Here is a 19,885-nt window from a genome sequence, read left to right as displayed (position 1 = left end):
GCCATATTTAGTTGTAAATTAAAGCAATACTCAAGTGATCTGCCAAAAGAGAAAACACCATTGGGAGGAAATATTTAACTTGCTCTGTTGCCCTGTCTCGATAAAGGTCCACTCTACAATATCACAATTTTCAGCCTCCTTTAAAAAAAAAAAAAAAAAAACAAAAAAACGAAGGGGGGTTAATATTTTCGCTTTTTTTTTTTTTTTTGCTTTTTTCTTTTTTTCTTTTTTTCTTTTTTTCCCCCTTTGAATCTTCATGCTTCAAACTAGGTCAAATTGAGTTGTAGTACGCCTTAAAGAAAAACCGTCAGTGCTCAGTACCAGGTGTTTCAGGAGCTCTCCGTCGCCTGTTCTCTTTTTAAGGGTAGTGCTTTGGTTTGTGTAGGGTAAGCCTCGGAGCTGAAATAATACCTGCAAGCGAACGATGCGCCCTCTGTCACTTCCAGGACGGGAAGCTCAGTCCTAGCACTGTTTCGGGGTGGAGGCTGAGTGCTTCCCCTGACCTGCTGCCGCGCCGTGACCACGGGGCGAGCCCGGCCCGCCGCGGCCGCGGAGCTCCGCGCCCGGCCGCGGCTGCCCCGCCTGCACCGCGGGGCTGCTGCGGCGTTGCGCCGCGCCCGACAGCGGGACGGGGCCGGCCCTGGGCGGGCGGAGCGCCCCGCTCAGCCGCCCCGCGGGGCGCGGGAGCGTCCCCGGACACGCTCCCTCCGCCGCCGGTCGGGCTGTGTCACCTCGCAGCCTTCGCCAGAGGCCCCTCTGGCTGTGCGGAGCTGGTGGAGAGCCTAGGCCCGCGCGGTGCCTCGCCTTGGGCTTAACCGGCTGCTTGAGCTGTAGCATGAGGAGGTGGTTACGGCTCAGCGGTCGCGGAGTAGCAGGGGACCAGCAAGGTAGAACTGCACAGCTAGGTGTTGGGAAACGCGGTTCACGGAAAGAAACCACCTTGATTTAGAACATCCCGGTGAAAAAAAAAAAAATTAAAAATAGCGCTTCTTAAAAAACAAAAACCAATAGGAGGTAGCCGGCACACTGAACAAAGTTTTATTTTAATGCAGATGAAGTGAAAAGTAGCAAAAAAAAATAATGACAAAACAACAAAAAAAACCCAAACCCCACACCGCAAGGAAAAGAACAACAACAAAATCCCTTTTTTAGTCTTTCATAAACGGTTTAAAGTCTGTGAAGAGCATTTGCGCATCGTTGTGGGGAAGCAAATGGTTGCAAATGTTCCTCTTGGAAGACAGTATTGACCAGCGTTAGAAATACCTTCGTAAATTAAATCTCGATGGGATCTATTTCTGGAAAAATCTTAATTAAAAATAGCACACACACAAAACTGTATTCTATACAAAAAGAAAATCCCCACCCCGTCTGCTCCCAGACTGTGTAGTGTTATCAGTGGAACTGGAAATCTTACAGCAACCACCCCAGTATTTTTGCTGTAGAGAAGAGGGTGGGGGGGTTCCGACGGCTCTCATTGCTGGAAGATACTTTGAGGGCAAAGTAAAAGTGCCCCCCGGGAGCAGCGCTCTGCTGCTGCCGCCGCCGCCGCCGTCTCTGAGATGCTACAGTATAAGGTGGAGAAGAAAAGAAATGAGTTTGGAGTTGATGTACACGCCGGAGCAGCAGTAAAAAGATATAAGATATCGACACGCTCAGCTGCATCTTGTTAAAAGCTTCCTGCGGGTTGGCAGAATGAAATCTTTATTTAAAATACACAAACTATCGTCAGGGGAGGAACGGAAGGGAAAACACTAAAAGGGCCAAACGCAGTGCTTAACCCACCGGTATAAGCAAAAGAGGAGGAGAAGCGATGAGATTGGTTTCGGGCGAACGGAAGGGGGGGTGCCCTCCTTGCAGCCCAGCCACAGCAGCCACCCGGAGACTCGCTGTCTCCACTCAGCTTTGGAGCGAGACTTTCTCTTGATGGGCATAATATAGTTGCTTTGGTAGGAGAAAGGGACTTACGAATACCAGAAGCATAATTTGTGCTCACACTTGGGTGTGAATGATAGGAAAAGGTACCTCGCCACCACATCCACAGCAGCGCTCTCTTAAGTGGTGGTAATATTATTATTATTTTATTATTGCCAGCCGGTGGCTGTAAAGGTGCATTATTTTAATGCATTATTAATTGTTTTCCCAGGGAGAGGAGGAAGGTGGGGATAGGGCTTATTATTATTAATAGCGAGGAGCTCTCTCGCTCCTTTCGCACACGCCGGGGAGCGCGGTGGGAGGAGGCAGCGCCGGGGGGAGGCGGACGGCGGAGCGCGCCCCGCTGCCGGCCTCGCCGCGCCCCGCTACCGGGCTCGCTGCGCGGCTGCGGCGCGCACACGCGGGGCTCGGCGCAGCCCCCCCGCCGCTCCCTCCCAGCCACCCGGCGGAAAGTTCCGCGGGCAGCTGCCGGCGCGGTCCCCGCCCGGAGCAGCACTCTGCGGCCGGCACCTCCCCATCCCCAGCTCCGCGGGGGCGGCGTGGCTCCGCGGCAGCCAAAGTTGCGGTGGGGCCGGGGAGCCGCCGCTGCTACTAGCCATCAAGTGGCTCGTTAAGGAAATGCAGGTGAGCGGGCTGAGCGGCGGCGGGGGGCTGCGCGGGGCCCGGCGGGGAGCGCGCGCCCCGGCACGGCCCTCCCCGTGCCCACGGGCCGCCCGCCCGCCCCCCGGGCCGGCGGCGCCCGGCAGGGGCAGGGGCAGGGACAGGGACAGGGGCAGGGGCAGGGGGCGGCCGCCGCGCCCCCGAGCACAGCCGCTCCGCCGCCCCCTCTCCCGCAGGCGCGCACACACGCGCGCACACACACACGCACACGCACACACCCCCCCCCTCCCCCCTCCCCACCCCTCGCTCGCTCCCTCTCTCCTCCCTCTCCTCGCTCTTTCCCTCCCTCCCTCTCTCTCTGCCGGCCTCATCGGAGAGAGTTGCAGGTACCTTTTCTCTCCCCTCCCCTCCAGCCCCCCCCCCCCGCCCCCCAAGAAATTTTAGGGTGCAGGAGCCTCGAGAGGGCTTTTTTTTTTTTTTTTTTTTTTTTTTTAAAATCACTGGTTAAAAAATCTTTGGAAGAATGACTCTTTTGCAGGAGTCTTCTCAGAAAGCAGGGATACCCCCAAGGAGCTAGCGGCAGCGGCGCTGGATCCCACCAAAACAGAACTGCCTGATGTGGCATGTGCTTCTCTCTCTTTGCAGTTCCTTCTGGGCCTGTGTGGACTAGGGGCACAGCGCGGCTCCTGACTGGCAGGAGGGGAAAGCGGAGACTCCTTCAGGTTTCCAAAGAGGTCCGAGCGGACTGCATTAGTAAGTAAATACGCTATGCTTGGTTTCTGTCCCTATGTCCTCCAGCTCCTCCAAACCTCTTCTTAGCATACACACACACACACACACACATCTTGATCTATATCTGTGTGTGTATGCGTGTGTGTCTCTGCTTTTAAGTCACACCGTTCTGGTCAGAGAGGAACTTGCCTGTGGTGACCTGAACTGTTTTCAGTGGGAAAAGTGCATGAAGCGGTTTACTCATCTTTTATCAGAGAAGAAAATTGCAGGTGAATACTTGTGTAAAGAAACTGAGTGTGTCAGGTATTGTGTAATGCCTACCTTAGTCCGAGTGTAGGTATGTGGTAGATTACAGGCAAAATCTAAACAAAGAGATGCTCCCTCAGAACCTACAGCACGGTGTGACCTGCTAAGTAATGCCAGGTGACAGGGCATTCAGTTTGATGTAAAATGTACATGGATTATAGATACTAAGAGTGTTTTTGTCTGTATTCAGTTGCATTTTTAGTCCACATGTGAAGTTGTTAGGTTTTTCATGAAGTTTTATATGTATGAAATGTATGTATATTTTTTCTTCTAATGATGATGACAGTTCCAGACAACAGCTTTGCTTTCGAAGTGCTTTTATGGGACATTAAAAAGTACGGATGGCACTTTTTTAAATAGGTGAGAAAGATCTAGGGGAAACAAAAAGATACACTTGTTTAAGGGGGCTTCACGAACAGTGGGACTGAGGTTTGCTGGCTGAGCTGTAGAGTTGACAGAAGGTATAAAGATCAAATAAATGTATGTCGTGGAGAGTCTGACGTTAGGGTTTAGCACTAAATATATCTGCATCTGGGGAGGAGAACTTTTGCAGGCATTATTTTTCTTGGGACAGTGGTCTCATTATTGACATTTGCTGCATCTCTGGTAGAGGAAACAGCTAGTACTAGTAGTTGAGGGTTAACTGTTTCCTAGGTAGAGAGCAGAAATAAGAATGAAAAGTATGTCAATGAAAATATTTGTTCATGTTTGCTAATTTCTAAATAAAACCTTTGTGTTATGTCAGTAGAAATATAGTTGAGTCAGGTGTTTTGAATGTACTGGAAGGAATCAATAGCATTTCAGCATTTTTTCCTCCATTCCTGCCAAATGGACTTGGATTTAAATTCTTCATGTGTTATTGCATCTATTGTAGGGACAATATGGATTTGAATAAAATAAACAGTTCCTTACAAATTCTTGACAAATTTGTATTATTTTACAGTACAAATTCATAATAATAAATGGGTACTGTAAATAAACTATTCAACTTAAATCTCTTATGTATTACATTTTTATTGTTCACCTAATCAGAATTAACTTTTGTCATTAGAAGCCATTAAACATGCATTTATGTGCATCTTGATGGTGAATTTAATATTGCATTTTCAGGTGGAATTCAAAATCAATCACAACTAATAAATGTTGCCAAGAGTGAAAGTTTATTAGGGTCAAATTAAATACTTTGTGAAGTAAAGAAATTAGTTTATGTCACACCCGTAAAGGTAATTAGACAAAATTTATTTAGGAAGTTAATGTGACACAAGCAGGAAAGGCTAAATCTGCACTAGCAGAAAGATGACATTCAGAGCTGCTTTCAGGTATTCATAATCTTAAAGCTGGGAATAATTACAAAGCATAGGCTACAAGTTCTGAGGTAGTGAATCAGGGCGACTTTCATATTGCATCACAGTACTCTGGGTAATTGATAGTAACATTTATGACAGAAAAAATACCAGATGAACTTGTGAACTTGAAATAAAAGGAAAACACATCTGCTGGCTGGTTTAGTACTGTGAATTTATCTTTCAGGTAAAAATGAGGCTTTTTTTTCTTTCCTTTTTGAGTAGGTAACATTTGACATGGCTCATTGCTGTGTTGTACTCCCTGTGGGCAGGGTATTAAGATAATATATCCAGATAATTTGCATGAACTGTTTTGAGACTGCATACAGAGAAGTTTATTAAGTTAAGCTTTCTGTTCTGCTAGCTGGTCCCAGACATGCAGCATGCAATGTTGAATGCCTAACAAAGTGTCTAGTTTTACAATAAAAGAAAAAAGATTAAAATATATTTGACTAATCAGATAGGAACTACATACTTAATGGCTTTATTAGTTTGGAGCATACTCTTCATTATTTGTCTTTTGGATTTTCTTTAAATCTAGGATATCTCCTGGCAGTACTTCAGTATCTATATGAAAAATTACTTGGTACATACTCCACTTTTGCTGTAATTACTACTTGTTACCATAGGAAATGACCTGAGTCAAAACCTGGCAATTAAGTTTGATACATATTACATTTGATCGTATATGTATGTACAATCTTGATCGTAATTGCTGATATAGGAAAATGTCAAATCAGGTCAGTCTAATTCATAAGAAACAACAGAGGTCTTAAAAAAGACCTCTTGCTGTGAAGATTTATAGTTGATAGAATTAAGTTGCATGTGTCAGCAGTAATGTGTTTTATTATGCAATTGTTCTTATTCAGATCAGATAATGGCCCGATGAAATATATAAGCAGTCTGCAGGGAATGAATGATTAATTCCTCTAATGTGTGCTTATTGTAGGAATTCTTGCTAATAGAATCTAGATACCTGCATTAGTTTGCAGTAGATAAAGTCCAATAGCATTGTCTATATTAATATTAGTCAGTATACCAATGGATGACCAAACTTTGTGGTAATAAACTGTGATGGAAAAACTGTGACAGACTATTCCGTCTTTGTTACATGTGGCTTTACTGAAGAAACTGACAGTATACAAACATGATGCTTGATAGCACAAGCTATTTTGAAATGGTGGATATGATAAATATCAAATAATACACAGATGTTTTGATGAGCTTGTTTCATGTGTCTTTTTAACAACTTCTACAGCATTAATAACTTTTATGTGTCTGAATGCCAGTTCTGGAGGTTGCAAGTACTATAACAAGTTGGAGAAACTAAGATATCGTTGATGAAATTGAAAAACAGACCAGTTTAGCATTTTGGGAAAGATTACTGATAATTTTCATCAGTCTAAAGCTTGTTTAATGTGAAAACAGATTGGTACCTGAATCCTACTTATTTAGAGTAAGCTTAATTGATTTAGTATCACTTTGAAGACTTCTGAGCAGAAAATGTTTTTGGCAGCAAATATAAATTTAACGGTGGCATTTATGCAGTCGATCTGTAATTTAGGATTGGATTTTGATATCTGAAGGAAAAAAAAAAGTAGTTTTTTCCTTCATTAATAGCCACAGGGATTCTAGGTAAACCAACTGGGGAGAATGAAACATTCAGGGCGCTCTTTAAAAAAGAAGAAGAAAAAAAAAGAGAAAGAGGCCATAGAAATATCTGAGATTCAAAACTCTTTGGGCTGGAGAATGCCTGTTTATGTGTTTTTGGATCTTTTTGCCACGCATATATGACCATTAGTAGTAGAAGTTTCTTCAAGAGTTTTTATGATATTCTTTCTTCTTCTAGACTTTCCACCTTGCAGTTTTGCATCTTTAATCCCAACAGAAACTCTGATAAAGTCATCAAGGTGTTCTATGTCACAGTGATAACAGAATGATGACAGTAGGGTCACAAAGTATTGACATGGCGTGCATTTGGTCTGTAATTTTTTGGGCATACTTGATTGTGATGAAAAAAGTTTAGGAGCAAACGGATTTAAAATTCCAATAGGAAATGAGCAGTAGGCATGGATAAATTAATTCTCAAAGAAGAATTAAATGTACTTAATAGTAAAGACTAAGATAAGGAAACGTGCACACAAGATTAGGCAAAAGGAATGCATAATGGAAGGGGTTTTTAGCATTCTTAATGCTATTAGATGCTGTCTGATTTCCAGCTTATCTGTTCTAGCAGCTTCTTTAATAAGATTCGGTATAAAACAATAAGAGAAAAGCTAGCAATAAACAGAAGATTGCAGAGAAATTACTACTTTTATCGTCAATGTGAGGATTGAATTACGCATCTGTTTTCATTTGTTGTCAATAGTTGCAGAAATGGTCCTATTTCTCTTATATTTCTATTCTGTTAAATATGCTTTATTAAGTGAAACTAGTGTGCAAGAAACCTCATTTTTTACATTCTGTATTTCTCTAATGTCAACTTTGTAACTACTTCTGAAAAATTGATTTTTTTTTTGTCAATGCATAAGCTTAAGATCTAGTTGAATAAGACTTTAACTGGAGACTGCAGAATCTGGTTTATAAAATCAATTTTATAAAATTTCTGTCAGCAGTACTATAAAATTTACCAAAATAGTAATACGTTTTAAATTTATGCCAAATACAGGCATGCTTTTAAATGCCTTTAAAGTTGTTTGAAATACTATTACACTTTCCAGGTTATGCACTTACATTGTGCTGAAATGTAAAATTAAAGTTTCAGAGATGTATTTGGAGAAAGAGATTTCTTCATGTGCATGTTTGCAATATGAATAAGGCTCTGCATAGCCTGATGATTTTTCCTCAGAATGTTGTGTGGAATTTCTTCCAGCTGTAAGCAGCATGAGCTGTTAAAAGATAAGTTAAGAGATAGATACACATTATATTATATTAAAAGATAAGTTAAAAGATAGATACATATTATAGGACCAGTCCTCTGCTTTCTCTAAACACTGGGTCTAGAGTCAGACTAGCAGTCAGTCCAATGCTTAAGTCTCATCTCATTGTGAAAAGCTGGAAGGGTATTTAAGCTGAATTCTTCAGTATGTTTCAGGATGGTTTTTCAAAAGATAAGGTGGACATTTTGGTGCATACCATGCATTCTGCTCGTCTCCTGAATTTAAAAAGTAGTAGCTGTACACAATGGCTGTCAAGAAATTACTCTTTCTCCAAGCCGCTGATCTTTATTTGGTTTTAGATTACCTAGCTCATTTGCAAAGTATGTGTAACACTGCCCAACAGTGAAATGTTAAATCCCTATGCTTTTTGTTCACGGCGGAAAGATGGGTTGGAGAGGAAACTGTTTTCAGGAAGGGTGATTGCCTAGTCTGTAAATACGAGGACTCATGGTGTAATGGGATGTGGTTTAATTCAGCAGTTCTAGTTATTATTGAAACTGTGTGAGTAAGGTAAACTCATGCTTTCAGAGTGCTCAAGAAACCTTCTGGCTGGTGAGCTTCTCACAGGTGACAGAACAATTGCTTTATGATGATTGATTTAAGGTGAGCAACCTGAATAAAGGTCCTCTGGTGGCAGCAGGTTGGAAGTGTACACCAGCCTGTCTTTCAGGAGCTGTAATTCCTAAGGTTACTGCAGCAGAAGTAACTACATGAGAACAATTGCATCTACTCTAGCCTGAAAGTAAAGTGATTTTTAGACTCTCATGCAGCAGATTAACAGTCAGTGTGGGAGTATGTCAGGCAAAGTAACTTTGCTCTAGCTTTGACTCATTCTCTCTCTTTTTAGCCCCTACACTCTTCAGATGTATCCTTCCTTGTGGTGTAAGACATACAGTCTCAGCAGGCCCTGTACCACATAGGACAGTACCTAAAGTAGTTCATGTTCAGCTCTGTATTCTCCTCACTCTTCTAGCCAAAAGTGGTTTTCTTCTGTCTTTAGCAAAAAAAATAGTCCTCCACATTGTAACTAGATCTAACATATCATTATTTTAAAGTCTCAGGATTTTTATTTTTTTTTTCCAAACAGGAGTTAAGTAAGAACATTTACAGTACACTTTTTAAATCTACACTGAAAGACTTCATTTTAACCTTAAAGACTGGTTTTGTATTCAGCTTCTGATGAAGTACAACGTACTTTCAATACTAGCACAAAAGCGTAAGGGAGAACAGTGATGTAACTCTTACTTGGGTGGCTACAGAATTGCTGACAATAACAAAAGATAAACCAAAATGATGTCTGAATTGCTGTCCATTTGGATAGAAGGATGTAAGAATATCCATCACATCAATTTAAAAATGACAGAAAAAATCCTACAGGATAGTGTGTTGACTCAGTTTTGAAAGATTTTCTTTTACGTTGAAAGAAGAGTGCTGTGATGTAGTGCTAGGCAAAGCTCAATAGCAACATCAGTTCTCAATGGAAAGAGTTCAGAGAGAAGAATCCATATGAGCCATCCGTGTCTGCATGGATTGATTTCCTTTTCTTACTGCAGCCATGAGGTTGCCAGATGGCATCCTCAGACTTCTTCAGAGAGCCAGAAAACCATAAGGAGTGCTGTCTTCATCAGAAATCATAATAGTATCATGAAATTACAGTTGATACTTTTCTTCATCTAGGTTTTCCTTAAGGAAGTGTGTGGTTTTTTTGCTGTTAATTATTGTTGATTTTGACCATAACAGAAAAATGTTTTCATGCTCATTCATTAGTAGTACGAACCAACTCCTTAACTGTCAGGATAGCTAGGATATACCACAAGAAGTCAGACTTTAAACTTGTTTTGAGACCTGTAAAATTCCTGTAGCGGGAGGAATGTGCTGGGAGAGGCTTGATCAACATTAAAGCATTATTACTGAAATACCCTACATGTGCTAGTAGAAGTATTTGAGGAATATATAAAAAATTCTCTTTAAGAGGAAATCTGGTTAACTTATACTTCATACTTTATACTTCAGTAATCCTCTGCAAATCTGTAGGTATGGATAAATAATAAAAGAGAATTTCAAATAATATTTTGCATATAACCTGTAATATGATTTGTGTGCCTATTGTTCATAGAAATACTTTAAATGAATAGTTGTATTAATCATTGATATTCCTTCAGAAACAGAAGTCTGCCCAGTGAAGCGTGACATTAGTTTAAAATTTGACATTAGTAGATTTGGTCTGGCATCATTAACATACCAACTGGAGTACTTAAAAAAAAAAAAACCCTGATGCATTAATATAGTGATAACCTATGTTCTCCTTTGGATAATTTAGCCATTTCTTCAGTTTTAAGCACAATTATTCTGTGAAATTTTCCTTTCTCCATATGAATGAAAGATACACTAACGGCTTTTTCACACAACTTAAGTCCTAATATTTTTAAGGTTTTTTTTTTTTTTTAAAATGCTTGAAAAGCTGCACAAATACACTTACCTTTTTTTTGCAGCGCATAGGCTTTGAAATGGGCCATATTGTTGATTTGACACCTCTTTTTCCCAGTGAACCCAGTGTACTCTGATAATTCAGTGACGCTAAGATCAGTTAGTGAGGTTGGAGATTCTGTTGTCAGATGCCTCAGCTAGGAAGTGTACGATGGACTTCAAAGCTTCAAGAGCAGCCAAAAGGTATTGTAGGTCACCAAACCTTGCTAACCAAATACTGTTAACCATGTTCCCTATATCCATCGTATGGTCTTCTGCAAAATTAATTTATTCAGTGAGAATTGGGTCAGCAGCATACAATAGGTGTTACTTGGAAGAATCGAGAAATAATTCTAAAATAGGGTCAAATTATTTTCTTCAACATTTTTAGAATAAAGTGCAGTAGGTTTCCTGTGCACTTTGATTTCAATTTTCCATTCTAATGGAAGTATGAGAAAGGTTGCAAGCCAATGTAAAAGTCATGTTAGTTACTGGAGGCCATTGCGTGGAATAGTGTTCAGGAAGTGTGTTTTTTTCTGTGCAGTCTGTAATGAAAAATATTCTAGAGTTGAATAATTTCGTGGGCAACTTCCATATAGGTTGTGGTACTCTGCCAACCTAATTGAAATGCATGATTTCTCCTATTTTAAAATCTCTTTCCTTTGAGAACATTGTATAGGTTATTTGTTTTCTATTCCAGGATTATTAGAGAAAAGTGATTTTTGAATTTGGCACAGCAGTAGTAAGTTGTGTTGCAGCACCTGTTTTTCCTCATCAACCGTAGGTTTTCAGAGGTTTCTATAGGTGTGGAAATAAAGTCCCTGGATGTTCCCATTGTCATATCCTATATAGGATCATAAATTGGAAAGTATCCAAATGTATTTGTGCTCAGAATCATCTTTTTTTTTTTCTCAGCATGGAGGCCAGCCTTTCCCACCCTTCCCCATCTTCCCGTTTTTCATACCCTTCCTCTACAGAAGTCTGAAACATGGTAAAAATGTCTGATTATTTTGAAATTAGCTCATAATTCATATTTCTTTTCCTTCTCACTGATCCTGAGGATAGTAACCCTTTCTGCTTGGGTAAGAATTCACTTTTAAATGGGGTGATGTCCTTAACTTCCTTACTTTGTTTTTCCTAGAACTGATAAAAATAAGAAAGAGAGCACTCCAGCTTACGTAAATATTAGATGTTTCCTAAGGTAAGGTGAGAGATAAAGAAGTAACTGACAGTGTTCTGCTGGAGTTACAGAATTAATAAACTAGACATTTATGAATGTTGGGGTGAGTTAGGTGTATTGATATCTTTGGGCAACTCTCAAGTGCAATTATACAGATTATGTCTTTTTCTCCCCCCCATCCTACTCTGAGAGATGTTGGTTGGCTTGAGAACTTAATAGGAGGGGAGAAGGAAGCCCATGAATATTTCTATCTGTTCAGTGTTCTGTTGATTTTATTAATCGTCAGAGCTGAACAAATTAAAGAAGGCATGAACTGTGACATTTATTTCAACACTTCTTGGTTACTTAAATATGGTTTTATTAAAAAAAAAATTGCAATGTATGTTACCGTCTATATTTAAAAAAAAGGATTGTTAGAAGATACATGAGGAGGAAGGAAAGGAAAATGAGGGTCGAAAATGGGTAAGTAATGGGAATGGAAGGAATCCTCAGGAATGAAAGGAGATCCATTATTCAGGTCTCTGGTGCAGTGTAAAGTCGGATGACTCTTTAATGACTGGGGAGGAGATTTAGTTGCCTAACCATAAACATCTCATGCATTTTTAGATGCCCTGGGACATCTGCTCGGCCCCAGGCTACTGTTCTCTTGTACCATATGTGCCAGTCCCATACAGGTAGTTCAGAAAACCAAGAACATACACAGTTGCACATTTATCTGTTTTTAGGATTCTGAATTGTGCATGTCTATATTCTGATGTTGTATCTAGAACTTTGCCTTTCCTCCTTGCCTCTCCCAAAGGCAAGGATTTTTTCATGTTATACTAATTATATCTGAAGCTAACAGACCTCCCTTAATCAACACTTGTGCTTAACTATCAGTGTAATTAGATTAATTATATTTTGGAGACATCCTAGAAAACCTATCATGCATGTACGCATCTGTGTGTGTTGGAAGTGACATCATCCTTGTCTTCATATGCTGAAAAAAGTTTATCTGTTGTTTTTTGTTTGTTTGTTTTGGTTTAATTTTTTCCCCTTATCATAGATCACACACAAATTGATGGAGTCCAAAAGCTCATGCTACTAACTATACTCCATCCACAGAATCAACTTGTGTACTTTCGTGCTCTGACACCATGTGGGTGCATCTGAGTCAAGGCACAGGGGTGCTGCAAAAGTCATGAACCGTGTAATGTCACACCGCCTTTTTCTTACTGGCTGCTTTGTTTTTTCTGTTTTCTTGGAAGGGAAAGATGGACCTAGGGATCTGTGTAATGTAATTATGCTGAGGTGAGGTGTGTTTTCTGTGTTTGTATTATTGACGTCTTGACCATTATGCAACTAGTAAAGATTACTGGCAGTAATATTTGCTTCTGAGGTCAGGGCTATTGATTTTGGAGTATAAGCAGAGCTGATATGATAAATCTTATGGTAATAATTCTATTTGGATTTAACTTTTAACATTATTTGTTTTGGACATAAAGTTTGAGATATATGAATTTGCATTTACTAAAGTTATTTGGACATTATGTTCATTAAATAATTGTTGCAAAAGACATTCTAAGTGTTCTGGTTGATAAGGGATATTGGGAATAGTATGTACAAGAGACCGCTCTTACAAATGGAGGTCTCTGTCTGTAACCTATCTGTCAAGGTTTTAGAAAGGCAAGAGAATAGATCTTGTTTGCGAGCCAGAAACATTTTGCATAAACAGAAGATGAAGTGATCTTCAAAAGTTATCCGAATACTCACAATGAATACTCACAACGAATAGAGCAGTTTCACGAGCGGAAAAAAGAATCCAAGAAAACCTCTGCATCATTTAATCTAATTTTATTAATATATATATGGCCATAGCAATATTCCATCCCTGTAGTATGGTATCCCAACTCATGCAAACTGTAACATCTATTTATGGTGTTTCAGTGGCTGTCTACATTTTACTAACTTGGGGAAACAAAAAAAAATTATGCCAAGTTGAGATTTTCATAACTTAGCCTCACTCTGTGTCTCTAAAAGTAATACAGTATCATTTGTTGTCATTTATGTCTAAATCATATAAAAGTTGCAATCCAGCTGGAACTTGGGGGATAATAAAGAAGATGACTACTGATTATGGTAATGATAATTATGGTGATGCCTTATGCTTGAGCGAGACCAGGAAGAAGTAGATTTTTTTCTTGCTCGGTACTCAAGGAAAAAATATAGGAATAGAGTGAACAATGTAATATTTCTGTTTTGTCTGCTTTGCTATTAAGTTGTGGTTTTAGCAGTGTTAGGAGGGAACTAAGATAGGAAGGCTACTTTGCAGAAGACTCTTAACAGTTACTTTTCTGTGGTGGTAACTTTCCTCCTTATTTGTAGCAGCAATCTCACTATTAACTAAAAATACAATTTTAAAAATCAGTTTTCACATAAGGAGATACAGTAATTTCCAAAGGGTGCGATATGTCTAAAATAATGATAACAATGATCTGAGGTTATTTCAGCAAAGTTTATTTGAGCAGAAAGTATTGTGTAGCTGGTTGCAATGTGGTGTTTTTTGGTTTTTGGGTTTTTTTGGGGACGTGAAGGGAGGGAGTGTGTTGGTACACATTTGGGAACATCTAGTGATTGTACTGTCTCATCATGTCTGTTGTATTAATTTTGAATTGCTAAATGGACATTTTAAGTTACTGCAAAGCGCAGTATCACCTTTATCTTCTTATTCAACACTTTCTGCTAGTACCTTTTAATTTCTTTGTCAGGGAGAAATAGCAATAATTATTGGTAGAATGTGGCATGAACACCATCTATACACTTTCTTAAAGTAGAAAATGGTATAGTTGTGAAACCTGTTATATTGTATTGGGAAGTGAGTTCTTAATAAAGCTATCTAACAGTGTGGTGTTACACTGGTGATTTTAAAAAAGCTAAACGTCCGAGTTAATATCTCATGCACTTGGACAGAAAGTTTTTTAACTTTTGTTTATGGCAGCAGAGAAGTAATGGAGGAGAGAAACAAGCATCACTCTACTGCTTTGTACTGCTTCGTTTATGATGAGGACAGAGGCATACGTTCCCTCTGCACTCAGGAAGAATTTTCTGTGGAAAATATTTGGTTGATCACACAGATCCAGAAACTAGAACTGGTTTAAAAACCTGCATTGGTTTCCCCTTCAAGGGATTAATGGCTGCTTGTATGTTGGGGACAAGCCTGTGTCATGTTCACAGTGATGGCTCCAGTGGAGCAAACACCCCAAGAGTCACTGCTAAGAACCTCAGTGAAAAAGGCCTCTTTCCTGTAACGTGATAATCATTTGACTAAAGCTCTCTGTGACTAGTTAGATAAAAGGAAGCATATCTTGGTGAGAATTTGTGAAGGTTGTCATGTTCAGCTTGTTTATCTTGCCTCCAGTCAAAGCTGGTAATGGGATGGAAAGTAGCTCAGAGAGTTTTCCTCTTTGAGAAGAGCAAACCAGTTAAAGAATTAAGTGGTGCGTGTGTGTGTGTTATTTTTTCCATAGTCCATATTTAAAGTGAGTGTAACTCTTATTCTCTTAACATCCTTAAATAGAAATGCCTTTCATATTTTTTTCCATTTGTAAAACACGTTCCCTTTGTAATGCCTAGGTAGAAAAAGACAACATATAAGACTAATTTGCTTTTTATCCAGTGAAGCCCTGTAGGAATGAGAACTGGGGAAATCTGAAGCCAAGGTGTTTAAACGGTTTTATAGGTGTCTATTCATTGTTAGAGAGAAAAAATAAAAATCAAGTGTGACAGATGTGTTCAGACATTACTGGAACAGCAGTTGAAGTGTTAATTGGATTATATTTCCCTGAACATCTCTCTTAATCCCTATACGCCTTTACTTGCCCACAGAGGAACTACTGTGTATTTTAAATTGTAAATAAGAAAACAGGAGTAGTAGGAAGTACCAGATTCGGCAGTTATATAAAACAAAGATATCCACTCAAGAGGAGCATGGCACTGCTAGGCTGTTAGACTGCTTCTAACAGATATCAGTTTGTGCCTTCCATCAGTACAGGTTTCACAAGGAAGGCAGTGAACAGGAACCTGAAGGAAAGGATACAGTTTTTTCCCTTTCCCATGGGATCAGGAATCAAGTCTTTGTTTCATCTTTTTTACAGGATAGTTTCAGGAGGCATTTTTTTTCCCCTCTTACAAATTTTGAAATGCATTTTAAACTCTAGATTGGTTATAAATATACAAATTAATGTGGTTGGTATATCCCAGTAGCGACAGGCAAATCTTATTCCCAAAACGGCATTGAAAAATGAAGTTACTGTAATACACATCATGAGTAAATTCATCCAGAAGCAGAATATTTTTCCTCCAAATATTAAATTGAAGTGTTAATTCAACTGTGTATCAGTTTTAGAGTAACTCTTGTAAAGTGAAATGTAATTGTCCTTGCTACTAACTTTCATGATGGTGTTTGAGAGCAACATTCTCGTCATTAGAGTGTTAGAATTAGTGAAAATACAGAGGAAATCTCCATAATTTCACTGATGCATATTCCAAGCTGAAACTATTCAAGCCTTTCCAGTTTATATTATTTCAAGTACTAATTGCTCATTTAATTTTTATATTTTCATGGTGGTCAGTAGTTATTTTTTGTTCGGAGAAGGCTGTAACATGATTTTTATATAACATGATTTTTATATATGCTTCCCAGGAAAGACTGACACATAGTATTCTCCTCTTCCTCCATGCCGCTATGTAGTCACTGGAAATATTTCAGAAAGTGGTAGTTAAAACACGTGTGCACTAGAAGCACACACATCATTATTAAATATAGCACTGTGAACTAATTGATTTCACTGTGTTATATTAATCAAATAGTTGCAGTGCAAGCACAGTTGATATATATAATACGAAAAGCCAGGAATACTCAGGTCATAATCTACAATTGTACATGCAAATATGAATCTTACAGGATAATGGCCTCCATGTTAATCATAGGACACCTGGGACCAGCTGGCTTTGTTAACACATTGCTAGCAAGAATACTTTTCATGTGCTTCTTTTCTACAAGTTCATCACCAGATAGAAAACATAAGTAGTCAGTCAAAATTTCCACAGTTTGAGTGAATGGTTTCCTCTTCTTCACAAGAGTATATGGTGCATGTATTGTCAAGTCTGTAAACAGAAACAGCAAAATCTACTACCTACTGCAGAAATAGCCATTCAAAACACTTTTAAAATAAAAGCAGTCATTTTTTATGCTCCTTGAAGATGACAGTATGGTCATCGGTATGTTGTAAATCACAGACTGTTTTCTTTTCTGTCAGCATCTCAGATTACTCCAAACCCTGTTGCCTAGCTCACTAATATAGACTTGGTTACTTGATTATGTTTCTCAAGAAGGAAGGGTTTTCTTGTTATGTAATTAGTTAAGCAAAAATATGCAAAAGTTTACTGTAGATACATACATACTCTTACTGAAACACAAAATTATGTGAAGTTCTGTATTTGGCCTGAAGTGCTGTAGGACAGAGAGTATCCTACATATGCAGTACAGTACAGTAATGTGGGATCTTCATTTGATGTTTTGAATGTAATGTTACTATTTTTGATCTATTTAAATATTTTTAGGTTATGATGGAAAATTAAGATGCTATTACTTATTAGTTCATTTAAAGTTATTTGAACAATAAGAGCAATATTTTAATAATTTGAACAATGAGAGCAATATTTTAATATCAAATATTTTAATCTGCAAATACATGTTTCAGCTACCAATATGGGTGTGTATCCGTGGTTTGCATGTGTGCTGAAGCTAATGTTACATTCAGCAGCAAAGTTCAACTAGCCCAAGATTTATTTAGCATTTATTTCTTCTTTCAAAGGAGGATCTAGGACAATAAACACTATTATACAGATCATGAATTAGAGACCTAAGTTTTGCTGATGGAACAATGTAATCCATGAACTCTAAATCTGTAATTATTATGAAACTGCCATAAAATATGATTTATAATATTTTTTAAGGTTATATATATAGTCTGAAAAATCTCAGATGTGCAAGAGCAAGATTATTGTGAACTGGATCAGAATGTTAAGAGACTCTATGAAGAAACTTCCACATATTCTGTCCTTGCTGCATTTGGGTATTATTGTTTTGGTACTACAAAGAGTGGTGCATGAAAATATCTGAACTCAAAGTACTAAGGAAGAGTCACAAAAATACTGAACCAATGAATAATAAGGACATGAGTACTTTTAGATTTAGATCTTCATCCAATCCATTTACTGCCTGTAGGTAGGAGAGAATATAGAAAAGGGAAAATCTGTTCCATTTAAATAAGAAAATGTGATTGTAAAGCCACACAGACTTTCTGTAAGTATAATGGAAACATGCATCAGAAACTGCTTATTGGGAGAGCAGCTAGATATCAGATGCACTATTAGATATATTAAATCATTCCCTTCAACTTGCAAAACCAGCAAGGAGGATTAACAGAAGATGATAGAAGCTACCAGTGAAGGGAAATAAAGTCTTCCTTGGATATATGTCTCATCAATTCAATTTTAGGGTGGCTGTGAAAAGCGGATAACCTTAATTATGGAAATTGCTACTAGAAACATCTTGTAATGTTTGAATAGGGTAACAGTTCTGCTACAAACTTAATTTCAGTGATAAGTAGCCGGCTTAATAATTGGTCCTCTAGTCTCAATTTTCTGCCTAGAAATCTGACTTGATGAGGAAAGTGAAAAATTTTTGTGGTAGCCTCGTAGGTGGTAGGTGGGGACAGGCGAGTTATTGCAGTTCCTGGATCTACGGCACAAAGCACTCTGCCTGCTCTTCGAATACTGAGACTTTGAAATCAACATGATCTAAGAAGCCCTTGGGCTTTGTACGCAGCAGAAATGAGTACCAAGTCCCAGGTCATGCTGATGAAAAACCTTCAATGATTCTGCATTATAATTAGATTCTTGGAAATGCACTGGAATGGTGATTAGGGACGCTGAGAAATGACATTGTTTTTGTTTTTGTTTTTGTTTTTTTTCCTGCCGGAATAGATCAAATGTTGTTAAATGCCACTATTTTAACAGAAATATTTATTCTTTGTTTATGAGTGAATTCTTGTTACTTAGTCATGAACCAGTGTCATGCAAACCAATAGCAATTCAGTTGGTTTGTAATTAAATTTAAGATGCAGAATCTCTTTTTAAGCTACTAGCCATTCCTGTAGGACACCAAAGCATATTGTAGACATGTAGAAGTGAGTCTGACTATTCAAAAAACATGTCACTTCTATAGTAAGACTCTAAAAAGGACTTTCTCCTCTTCTGTCTCTCAGATTGTTATAACTATGAAACCTTTGAATTACTTGAAACACCTTTGTAATATCACGCTAAGTTTCTGGTTCCAAGCATGTTTAATTCTACACCAAAAATTCCTGTTAACTTCAATGAAAGTTATACAGAACTCAGAACAACACCTTAAAAGGCAAAGACTGTACTTGTACTTTGTTTGAACAAGGTGATGTTTACCTTTTGTTGTTATTTTGCTCCATTATGTCTCTTTCTTCAGAGGATATTTATTTGCATTGATATTACCTATTTTTAACTTCCGTTGTCCAAATGCCTTTTTTAGAGAAAAGAGTTTTATTGAACGTCGAAACATCACTCACCTATTGAAAGTATTTCAGTCTTACCCGTTAATTTATAATTAGCAGTTACATTGGCCTGTAGTTTAGGAACACAGAGTCAGTTAATTTATATATAGGAATTAAGGTGTTAATTAAGATTTTCGTTTAAGTTGAAGTGCCTATGCTGGTTTTCAAAGATAACTTTTGAAAAATATATGATGAGAACTGGAGAATATGATTAAATTGGTATTTTTCCTGTTGAGGTTGACATATGGTTTGAATTATAAATGATGAAACCCAGTATTATTTAGGTAATTTAACCAAGCTGTTTGAGACATTGAAAGAGAAGTCTACACAATGTTTTTTCTTTCCCCTGACAGTGTAGAATTAAAATCTTTATATATTTATCTCTTTGAAGTGCAAATGGTAAAGTAAGAAAATAACTTACTTCTTTTAATTTGGTGACATTGAAATTGTTCTTCAAAGTAAAGTTTATCTTTCAGTATGAGGACACCGAACTATTGTATCCCAGGCATATTGTTACTTTTCAAGACTTCTGAGTTTGTGGAGCATTTCTGATACCTTGTTAGATGAATAACTGTGGCAGTGGTGTGACCTTGTAGTACTCTGATGTCTTCCATTCAGTGATTTGATCAGTTGAATGGGTCAAGCTCAGAAAATTGTAAGCCATTTATTCAACTTATGCCATTAGTCAGTGAACTTCAATCAGGTATCAAATGGCTTGAGAAAACCAGCAGTTTATAATAAATGTCTGTCAATTTAGAA

At 38.5% G+C, this 19,885-nt stretch overlaps 1 long non-coding RNA gene across 2 annotated transcripts in view; it reads left to right on the top strand.

Moving 5' to 3' along the window:
* Positions 1 to 2,374: 2,374 nt before the first annotated feature.
* Positions 2,375 to 19,885, top strand: part of LOC141937531 (uncharacterized) — an 847,382-nt gene continuing 829,871 nt past the window's right edge. For both annotated transcript variants that reach the window (XR_012626995.1, XR_012626996.1), the window contains exons 1-2: positions 2,375 to 2,556; positions 3,178 to 3,285. This is a non-coding gene — a long non-coding RNA (uncharacterized LOC141937531). The remainder of the gene's footprint in view (positions 2,557 to 3,177; positions 3,286 to 19,885) is intronic.

Source organism: Strix uralensis, chromosome Z, assembly GCF_047716275.1.
Source record: "Strix uralensis isolate ZFMK-TIS-50842 chromosome Z, bStrUra1, whole genome shotgun sequence".
Classification (NCBI taxonomy): domain Eukaryota; kingdom Metazoa; phylum Chordata; class Aves; order Strigiformes; family Strigidae; genus Strix; species Strix uralensis.
The sequence above is the reverse complement of the archived record's forward strand: the minus strand, read 5'-3'. Positions and strand labels throughout refer to the sequence as shown.